We start from the raw sequence: 9,918 nt of genomic DNA, 5'->3' as shown, positions 1-9,918 counted from the left end.
AAGGGAGTTTCAAAACCCCCAAAAGTTTTTAAAGTGGTCTTGGTGCTCATACTCACTCCATATGAGGTATCAGAGCTTTTGTGAAGAATCAAACCAGTCTTTCTATATAATTCTGGACAATGTTTCTATGTTTGATTGTACTCATTAAAAATAAGTGCATAACAATTGTTCTGGATATTTCAGGAATAGAAAAGTCAACATATTTCAATTTGTGAGGTAAGAAAATATTTATTGACTTTAACATATAAAATAACATGAAATATGTCTAGTTTACTGTATGGAAATGTTTCAGAAATCAATAAATAAATAAATATACACAAATATTAAAAATAAATAATAGTGTAAATATTATGAATAGAGTAAATAAATTAAACCAATTAAAAAATACAAATACATTTTTAAAAATTTATCCGACAGACAAGTTTTATGGGCAGTTTCCAGAGTTTCAACCAGGACGCACATTGTCTCAGATGGGCTTGTGTTATGTTCCTGATCTCCTCCCAGGCTTCAGCACTGTAACCCTACAGACACAACAATATTATTATTATTATCATTAAAACACCAGAGGTGTAATATCTTCACATCGAAATATAGGTTTAGTAAAAATAATGCAGACTTACATTGTCCTTTAGGGTTTCATTTGAGAGCCCCTTGAAATGCGTCAGCTGTGTCGTATTGCTGTGGCTTCCAACCTAAATAAACCACAAGGAAAGAGCAAAATATATTTGAATACATCATTCTCCACTTTAACTTATTCACATTTTTCTGAGACTGATATATAATATATATAATAGAGACTGAATTCATTGTAAAATTAAAAATCCATATCATGTTCATTGTAATGAAGGTGAGTTTACACAGGAGTGAAGCTTCTCAGCCTGTTTGTTGACTATATTGAGAAAGTTCTCCACTGTGTTCTCCTCCCATGGTGCAGAGCTGCGATTCTTCTCAAACAGGTCAAACACCTCCTTCAGAATCTGAACTACGAAAGCCAGTTTATCCTCATCCTGGGAGAAGAAGAAGAAGAAGAATAAGAAGAAGAAGAAGAAGAAGAAGAAGAAGAGATCACTATGGGAATACTTGTTCAAAACTTCAAGATGGATGTCTGAATAGTCAAAGAACAAGAATCCACACAGCTATGAAAAATTTTCCAGAGACTGGAAAGCTTTGTTTGCACAATAACAAATGTTTGAAAATAAGGTTGTTGTGTTTTGTCCTTGAATTATACATTTTTATACACAGGAGTTATGACAGAGTCATGATAAGAGACAACTCCCTTGGCTCTGTGGGAGAGAATCCCTACGACCCTTTTAATAGCTATAGTCTATATATAGGTAAAGAGAAACTTTTGTAGATTTGCCATCACGACACTTTCAGTTCTTCATACAAAAAAGAAACAACTTTATGTAAAAAGTTGGGATGACTTACTGTTGCGTTGGACGTCTGTTGATACAGTTGATTAGGGAACGTCACGTTGTGCTCAATTTTAGTGGTGTTAGTAATCTGCATCACACACAAAACGCACACACATCACATGCATGAAACTAATCAAACTATTTAAATCAATACCATATTAAACATTATGCAAAGAAGTGCACTCACCATCATATGAAGTGACCTAAAGCTATTTGTTGTCAGACTGAATTGACTCATTTGTTGCCTGGATGTTTTACAATCCATTTGCAACTTAGCGAGGAGCCCGTACTGTACATCCCGAGAAACAGGCAAGCGATGAAAATCCTGCTGATCATTTTTGAAAAATGTAGAAATTTCCTTAGTGTGAAGCAAACTCTCAGGTCTCCTGGTGTTCTGATGGAGCAAACCTCCAGCGCTTCATTTATAGCAGAGTGCAAGAATTTCATTTTCTAATCAAGTAGAAAGTTAAAAAAAAAAAAAAAAAAAAAAAAAAAACAAGATTTATAACATCATTTTCATTTTGTTTATGCGAAATTCTTTCTTACATTATTTTATATTGGAAAGTTGAAGGTTGGAGATTTACAGTAATGTTTTGCAGGCAGTATTCACCTTCTTTGCGGGTAGCAAGGCATTAATGGCAGTTTGACTGATTTGATTTTGATATATACTAGAGTATGTCAATGATGTATCATTAGCTGATGCTTTCATTACTGTATGAAATTTTTTTTTTTTTTTACATATTAAAAATTTTTTTTTTTTTTTTTATAATATTTTATATTATTTTTGAATTTGCATTGATCAAGACATTTCAATTCATGTATTGTGCAAAAAAAAAATATCATTTATCATTAAAAAAAAAAAAAAAAAAAGTAAAAAATGAAAACAGCCAACGTCGAACACAGTTTTTCGTCACTCATGATCAAATAGAATGAAAGCGGATGTGTACCAAACGTCATTGACGCACCGTACGCACGTTTGCTTTCAGTTTCAAGTAGGGTTGAATAAAGAAGAGAAGAAAAGAGTATAGAGTGATTTAAGTTTGTTTTTTCAGGTTCTGAAATAAATAAAAAGCCAAATATAGCCTACTGGTCATATAAGTTGCAGTGTGTTATGAAAAGTCTTGAAAAGCAGGGCAGGAGCTGTGAACGGAGAACAGAAAGTCTTGTGGCGTCTACAACAATATGTAACAGAGCACTAAGGTGTCAAATAAAATGACAAAGAGATAAATGTATAATGTATTTATTCCATCAATTAAACATACATTTCCCATTCATTCCCAGACAGGACTTAAAACATATTTTACTAAGATTCCAGCTGCACATGAGACCCATCAAACCAAAGGTGCGAGCAAATAACACTACACTGCAAACCGTCACACCCAGTTTAGAGACACTGCAATCCATTTGCAACAGTCCATTTACCAGTGGGCACGCACTGCAAACAGTTCTGGTCTCAGCACAGCTGGGAATCAGCGATATGCGTGACCTGCAGTCTGGATTTATAAAAGGGAAGTGGCACAAATAAATAAACGGAAAGATAAAAATAAAAACGAGAGAGGTTAGTCCGCCCTTCATTCATAACATCTTTACGGCTGGACGGACTAACCAAAAGAAATTATAAATCAACCAAAAAGAAAAAATTAACTGCAGAGGCATCACAACAACAGAATATCGATCACGCGCAGTCGATCTAGAGCTTGAACACCATTAAAACTTCACACGAACAACATACCCACTCGCACCAGAGTGAGTTAATTGTCTCTGGAACTTCCCACAGAAGAGCGCTGACCTCACCTCACACACCTACTACCTGTTCAAAGTTCCTCTGCCAATCACACGGCGGAAGCCAGCAAACTGCCAGGTGACACTTGTTACAAATAGAAACTCTACGCCGCCTATAGGTGATACTCGTAAATTACAGCTTCCACTTTGGGTATTTGTTTTCTCTTTACCGAGGAAAATGAAAGCGGCTGCCACGTGGGTGAAGAATGGGCGCAGGTATGGATGAGCAGGTGTATTTACCTTGGTTCATTGCATCATTGCATCATTTCATGCGGCCTGCATTTAGCTTTTTTAGCAGTTTGTTCATTATTAAACAGCTTGCACTTCTGCTGTACTTGTAAATCAGTTGTGATGTATTTGTGTTGGCCTCATGTGACCAATAGTGGAGGGCAAACCAGGAGTCTTCATCTGCTCCGATTCTGAATGAGTCTGAAATAAAAATAATTGAAAAAAGGCCCCCTCAGCAAAACAAAACAAACAAACAAACAAACAAACAAACAAACAAACAAGAAAAGCAATCCAGCACCTGTAGTACTTGCAATGACGTTATCGTTAACATATGTCTGACCTGTGATCTGATCAGTTTTGTTTCGTCACCTATTCATGCATGTGGGTCCACTCTCTGCCTGCCACATGCCCGTTTCTTGACATAATAGACTTAAATGTCCTCAAAGCAGCATTAATATCCCTGTAACACATTAACTGTTTAGTATCAAAAGGTAAACCTATACACGTTATGGTTACAAATAAAATCATCAGTCGTGAGTTGTGTTTGTCGTCATGTTTCTTAGGTGTTCAAATGGATGTGTATCTCCAGGAATCCTCATAATGATGTCAACTAACTTTTAACCCTTATAACTTCGGATATCTTATCCACCTGCGGGTTTCCCAGGTATATAGAAAATGAAATATTTTCGCTCTGCTATAAATGCGGCGCTGCAGGTCTGCTCCATCAGAACACCGGGAGACATTTGCTTCCTACAAAGGAAGTTTATACCTTTTAAAAATGCTGAACAGGATTCTCTTTGCTTGCCTGTTTCTTGCTCTGTCCACTGAAGGCTCCTCGCTAAGCTGCAGATGGATGGATCATAAATTCAGACAGCACAACGAAGAAACTCTGAATCTACTTGATACCATGGTAAGTGTTTTAATGTTTTAATATTAGTTGATTCGTTATTTAAATAGTTTTAGAATTATTTCACTTTAGCATCTGATGACTAAAACACTCAATGTGTTTCAGGCTAAAAACGTCACTAACACCACTGAAGTGGAGGTCACCGTGGCCTTCCCTAATCACCTGTACCGCCAGGTTCCAAATCATCAGTAAGTGAACCTCAGCTTTTGAATATTGAAAGAAAAAAAAGATAATTTTCTCTTATGACAGGTTACTTGTGTCTTTTAAATCTACTCTTATTATTATTAAAGCATTTCTAAAGTGGTCTGTGTTTGATCTTCTTCTTCCAGGCTGAGGATAAACTGGCTTTCACAGTTCAGGTTCTGGAGGAGGTGGCTGTCCTGTTTGAGGAGGATCACAGCTCTGCATCATGGGAGCACAGCACAGTGAGGAACTTTCTCAATATTGTCAACAAACAGGCTGAAGAGCTTCACTCCTGTGTAAGTTCACTTTCAGTTGGGTTTTTAGTACATTCGAATATGATACTTTACATGACATGACATGTTCTTAATTGTCATTTTGCTTGTAATTAAATTAGATTGGGAGCCACGGTCACAAGAAGAAAACCACAAAGCTGCACATGTATTTTAAGAGACTCTCACATCATATCTTAAAGGAAATGGTAAGATCACATCATTCTCATTAATTTGGGGTTTAGATCATCCTTAAGATAAATAGATGGAATAACTTATTTCAGTAATAATAATACTAATATTGGTATTTCTGTAGGGTCACAGTGCTGAAGCCTGGGAGGTGATCAGGAAGGAAACCAAAGCCCATCTAATGAGAGCAGAACAGCTTGCTTCGTCTCTGCACACTGCCCACTAAAACCTGTCTGTTGTCATGTCTGTGATGACGGCTGTGTTCTTCTAATTGCTTGTCTATTATTTAATTTATTTATTTATTTACTTGGTTGTTTGTATATTTATTTTTGTTTTGATTGTTTTTCTATGCTGATCAAGATTTTGTAAAAATTTTGTCTTCATAATGAGCAAAATGAACATTTTTTTAAAATATATTTTATTAAATAAACGAGTCTATCTTGTACAAACAAAGTGAATTTATTGTTTATATTACATTTTTATTATCAAAATGGGGAGCTTGTAAGTTCCTTTAACCAGATTATGATTGCAATTAGAAGATGATCATTTAGCCTGGAGAAATAGTTTGTTGCTTTATAAGAAAGCCCTCCGTAAAGCCAGAACATCTTACTATTCGTCACTGATTAAAGAAAATCAGAACAACCCTAAGTTACTCTTCAGCACTGTAGCCAGGCTGACAAAAAGTCAGAGCACTGTTGAGCCAACCATCCCTTTAACATTAACAAGTAATGACTTCATGTACATCTTCACAAATAAAATTTTAATCACTAGAGAAAAAATTACCAAGAATCGTCTCACAGACGTAATATTATCTACAGCTACTTTAAATACCATTGATATTCATTTAGACTCTTTTTCTCCAATCGATCTTTCTGAGTTAACTTCAATAATTACGTCCTCCAAACCATCAACGTGTATTTTAGACCCCATTCCTACAAAACTGTTTAAAGAATTACTGCCATTAATTAATGCTTCAATCTTAAATCTGATCAACCTATCTCTAATAATCGGCATGTATGTATCACAGGCCTTCAAGCTGGCTGTAGTTAAACCTTTACTTAAAAAGCCATCTCTAGACCCATCAGTCTTAGCTAATTATAGGCCAATCTCCAACCTTCCTTTCATTTCAAAGATTCCTGAAAGAGTAGTTGTCAAACAGCTAACAGATCATCTGCAGAGGAATGGCTTATTTGAAGACTTTCAGTCAGGTTTCAGAGCTCATCACAGCACAGAAACAGCTTTAGTGAAGGTTACAAATGATCTTCTTATAGCCTCTGTCAGTTTTGGCCGGCGGTCATAGGTTCCTTCCAATAATATGACGCGAGACTGGAATAAAATATATCCATGGACTGGCACTTTATTAAAGAAGGCACACGTTAACAGCACAAACACCAACAACTAAAAACAAAATGGCTTCCTTTTATACTCTACCTATTCAGGTGAGCATCCGGACGAGCCCAAGTATGGGGATTAGCTAATCAAAATGAAAACATAACCCTCCACACAAACAAACATACAATAACATTAGAGCACAAAACAAACATATACATATTTCCAACACGCACTATAAACAAATCAATAACTCAAGCTTCAACCATTACTATCTAAATTAAAACCATTCTTAACCATACTCCCCTAACCTGGCACACTGGTCTGCTCCAGGAGCTCTTAAGCAGGTGATTGAGCTGCTTTCACTCTTTTACGCCACATCCTGCAAGAAGCAACCAGGATAGGTGAGTACTTTTCCAAATTCTCTTTTCACATATGTTTAGGTTATCGACAAATGATTGAATATAAGCAGCTCTAACTTCGGCTCTTTTCTGACACAGGTAGGATGGCCAGTCCTAGTGATGGGTAGATGAGGCCTCGTGAAGCGTTTCAGCACATTCCCCAAACTGTATTGATACTGTGTCGACACAGTGTTGCTGTTTTGCTCCATACTGACACCTGCTGGACCTTAAATATCATTGCAGGCAACTTACTTGAGACTCACAACAGACACTGATTCAATGACCTAGTCATACTTGTACACTGTAAGGTATTGTACTTTCCATGGAATCATTTTATATCTTTTACATTTCAAATATTGTGGACATCTATAAAATATATTGTGAATGACACTAAGTGAAAATTAAAATGAAAGTATTGTGAATGTAATATTACCCATTTGACTCAGAGTTTATTATAAAATTCTATTTAGAAAAATAAGTTTATCCAATGTCTTTGCATTCAGTCTATTGCGTTTTTTTTTTTTTGACACCATTTCCCCAGCTTTGGAAAACTCACAGGCACAGATGAAGCTGGGGTACACAAACTGTAAAGCCAGGTGGAAAAGGTTCTGATAAGATGTCTTCCAGTTCCCCCAGTACCTTAAAGGATCCTCTGATCTTGGAATGTTTCTCTTCAACACTCTCCACAATACTAAGAGGTTGGCAGTCCTTTATAATAAAATTCAGGACTGCCTGGTCCAGAACAGTCTTCCTAGATGCTTGATTTCAAAATAATAAAACACATATTAATTAAAAAAAAAAATGATGATAAAGCTGTTCAGTGTCAATATAGGCCTACCAGTGTTCATTCTCAGTGTGTTTGTCTCCTCATTTTCATGTTTGGCTCTGTAATGCCTAAACATTGAGGAGGTGCTTTTGTTTGTGTAAGAAATGCAGAACAGATGCGACATTTAACCTGCATAAAATGAAATAAATAATTTACACTTCAACTCACATTGCTGTTTTTCTTATTCTGATAGATTACACTGAAACAAAAACAGACAAACTATTACCTTATTTGCAGTTAAAAGATCAAAATGATCCCACACAGCAGAAACATTTCTTTTTCTTTCGGGCTCCATTTTGTTATGGAGAGATGTGTAATTTATTTTTTTTTTTTTTTTTTAAATCTTTGCGAGAGTAATTTCGTGTTTTTTTTGTTTTTTTTTGTTTTTTTTTTTTTTTTTTTTGTTTTGTTTTTTTGTGGTGACTCATTCCGTTGGCAGATGCGGATGCGGTACCTTTTAAACACAGTTTGGCGCGTTGGCAATGAACGATACAGCAGCTGTATCGATCACGTGACTTTTTCTTAAAGCGACGCACGCACCGATACAGGCTTCGCTAGGTGAGCTTGATACAAGCGTCGGTGCGTCAGTGTTGCTGGACCCATCACTAGCCAGTCCCCTTGTCTCTTCTCATTTACAAGCTGTCAATTTAATCCTACATCAAGTAAACCTAATAAAGAATTCATGAGAACTAATGTGTGATTTCTTTATTATACTTTTTAATTCCCAATCAATTAATAAAAATACAAACAAGATAATAGAACCCCAGGTCTCCATTATAGCCTCTGACAGTGGACTTGTCTCTGTGCTTGTCCTGCTAGACCTCAGTGCAGCGTTCGATACTGTTGACCATAATATTCTATTAGAGCACGCTGTAGGTATTACAGGTACTGCGCTGCAGTGGGTTGTATCATATGTATCTAATAGACTATCTAATAGACTCCAATTTGTGCATGTAAATGGAGAGTCCTCTTCACACACTAAGGTCCACTATGGTGTTCCACAGGGTTCAGTGATAGGACCAATTCTGTTTACATTATACATGCTTCCCTTAGGCAGTATCATTAGAAGACATGGTATACATTTTCACTGCTATGCTGATGACACGCAGCTCTATCTATGAAGCCAGATAACACACACCAATTAGTTAAACTGCAGGAATGTCTTGAAGACATAAAGACCTGGATGGCCGCTAACTTTCTGCTTCTTAATTCAGATCAAACTGAGGTTATTGTACTCGGCCCTGAAAATCTTAGAAATATGGTATCTAACCAGATTCTTACTCTGGATGGCATTACCTTGGCCTCCAGTAACACTCTGAGGAACCTTGGAGTCATTTTTGACCAAGACATATCCTTCAATGCACATATTAAACAAATATGTAAGACTGCCTTCTTCCATTTGCACAACATCTCTAAAATTAGAAATATCCTGTCCTCGGAGTGATGCTGAAAAACTAGTTCATGCATTTATTACTTCCAGGCTGGACTACAGTAATTCATTATTATCAGGAAGTCCTAAAAGCTCCCTTGAAAAGCCTTCAATTAATCCAAAATGCTGCAGCAAGAGTCCTGACAGGGACTAGAAAGAGAGCATATCTCTCCTGTATTGGCTTCCCTTCATTGGCTTCCTGTTAAATCCAGAATTGAATTCAAAATCCTGCTCCTCACATACAAGGTCTTGAATAATCAGGCCCCATCTTATCTTAATGACCTTGTAATACCATTTCACCCTGTTAGAGCACTTCGCTCTCGCACTGCAGGCTTACTTGTTGTTCCTGGAGTATTTAAAAGTAGAACGGGAGGGAGAGCCTTTAGTTTTCAGACCCCTCTTCTATGGAACCAGCTTCCAGTTTGGATTCGGGAGACAGACATTATCTCTACTTTTAAGATCAGGCTTAAAACGTTCCTTTTTGCGAAAGCATATAGTTAGGGCTGGACCAGGTGACCCTGAATCCTCCCTTAGTTATGCTGCAATAGACATAGGCTCCCGGGGGACTCCCATGATGCATTGAGTTTTTCCCTTTCTAGTCACCTCTCCTACTCACTATGTGTTAATAGACCTCTCTGCATTGAATCGCACCTGCTATTAATCTCTTCCACAGCATGTCTTTATCCTGTTTTCCTTCTTTCACCCCAACCTGTCGCAGCAGATGGCCCCGCCCCTCCCTGAGCCTGGTTCTGCTGGAGATTTCTTCCTGTTAAAAGAGTTTTTCCTTCCCACTGTCGCCAAAGTGCTTGCTCATAGGGGCTCATAGGATTGTTGGGTTTTTCTCTGTATCTATTATTGTAGGATCTACTGTACAATATAAAGCGGCTTGAGGTGACTGTTGTTGTGATTTGGTGCTATATAAATAAAACTGAATTGAATTGAATGAGGCATCAGCGAAGA

The 9,918-nt window shown here is 37.0% G+C and overlaps 1 long non-coding RNA gene and 1 pseudogene across 1 annotated transcript; one reads left to right on the top strand and one right to left on the bottom strand.

Moving 5' to 3' along the window:
- Positions 1–465: 465 nt before the first annotated feature.
- LOC109203136 (uncharacterized) lies at positions 466–1,001 on the bottom strand. The gene is made up of 3 exons (XR_003221439.1): positions 858–1,001; positions 621–692; positions 466–521 (listed from the first exon to the last, which is right to left on the bottom strand). It is a non-coding gene; the product is annotated as an uncharacterized LOC109203136 (long non-coding RNA).
- A 3,202-nt stretch (positions 1,002–4,203) lies between these two features.
- On the top strand, positions 4,204–5,247 carry LOC112847714 (interferon a3-like; annotated as a pseudogene).
- Positions 5,248–9,918: the final 4,671 nt, after the last annotated feature.

This window comes from Oreochromis niloticus, linkage group LG8, assembly GCF_001858045.2.
Source record: "Oreochromis niloticus isolate F11D_XX linkage group LG8, O_niloticus_UMD_NMBU, whole genome shotgun sequence".
Lineage (NCBI taxonomy): Eukaryota > Metazoa > Chordata > Actinopteri > Cichliformes > Cichlidae > Oreochromis > Oreochromis niloticus.
Note: the sequence above shows the minus strand (reverse complement) of the source record. Positions and strands in the feature narration are given on the sequence as shown.